Genomic DNA, 1,295 nt, shown 5'->3' on the forward strand with positions numbered 1-1,295 from the left:
GCCACAACGCCTGGCCAATTTTTGGTTGCAGCCATCATTGTTGTTTGGTGGGCCTGGGCTGGGGATTCGAACCCGCCACTTTAGGTGTATGTGGCTGGCGCCTTAGCCACTTGAGCCACAGGCGCCGAGCCTACATATGTATTTCTTAAACAACAGTATAAGTCAAAATAGTTGCTATAGTGCTATTGATTCTATTCTTTGGAGGCGTTAACAGGCTTTTCTTTCTTTTTTTTAATTGTTGGGGATTCATTGAGGGTATAAGAAACCAGGTATACCGATTGCATTTGTTAGGTAATTGTGCCCTGGCCCCAAAACATAAATAGGCTTTTAGGAACTTAGTTAGGAATCCAACAGCCATTATTTTTCCCATGGCAGAAGTTTCCCTTAGTTTCAAAAAAAGTAAAACTTAATTTTTAAGACTAGCTTGGTATGAGATTTTTCCTGGTATTTAGTGAAATATACAGTGCTGTTACATGTCCTTCCTAAATATGGAAATAAAACTACTTTGGAGATATTTAATGTTGCCAGCATTAAAAACTTACCAGGAAATTGAACTAAAACTGAAATACTCCACTGTCAAGAAGAAAGTGTGGGCCAGGCTCAGTGGCTCACACCTACTGTAATACTAGCATTCTGGGAGGCTGAGGCAGGTGGATTACTTGAGCTCATGAGTTTGAGACCAGCTTGAGCAAGAGCAAGACCCCATAGAAAAACTAGCCAAGCATCATGGCAGCACCTACAGTCCCAGCTGCTGGGGGAGGCTGAGACAAGAAGATCTCTTGAGCCCAAGAGACTGAGGTTACTGTGAGCTATGATTACACCACAGCACTCTCTCCAGGATAACAAGAGTAAGACTCCGTCTAAAAAAAAAAAAAAAAGACAAGGGCTGGGCGCCCATTGCTCAGTGGTTAGGGTGCCAGCCACATGCTCTGTGGGGCTGAGGTGTTAGAATTTGGCCTGGGCCTGCTAAACAACAAAAAGCTGGGCTTTATGGCAGGCATCTATAGTTCGGGAGAGATTGAGGCAGAGAATTGCTTGAGCTCAAGCAGTTTTTTTTTTTTTTTAATACAAGAGTCATAAGCTGTCATCCTTGGTAGAGTGCTGTGGCATCATATCTCACAGCAACTTCAAACTCTTGGGCTTAAGCGATTCTCTTGCCTTAGCCTCCCAAGTAGCTGGGACTACAGGCGCCCACCACGATGCCTGGCTAGTTTTTTGTTGTTGCTGTTATTGTTTTAGCTGGCCCGGGCCAGGTTCGACCTGCCAGGCTCAGTGTATGTGGCCAGTACCCTACC

General features: G+C 44.6%; 1 protein-coding gene across 6 annotated transcripts in view; it reads left to right on the plus strand.

The window, feature by feature from the left end:
- Positions 1-1,295, plus strand: part of RBPMS (RNA binding protein, mRNA processing factor) — a 188,962-nt gene that overhangs the window by 82,961 nt on the left and 104,706 nt on the right. The window lies entirely within an intron of this gene.

Source organism: Otolemur garnettii, unplaced genomic scaffold (genome assembly GCF_000181295.1).
Source record: "Otolemur garnettii isolate 467f Iridium unplaced genomic scaffold, OtoGar3 scaffold00121, whole genome shotgun sequence".
Taxonomy (NCBI): domain Eukaryota; kingdom Metazoa; phylum Chordata; class Mammalia; order Primates; family Galagidae; genus Otolemur; species Otolemur garnettii.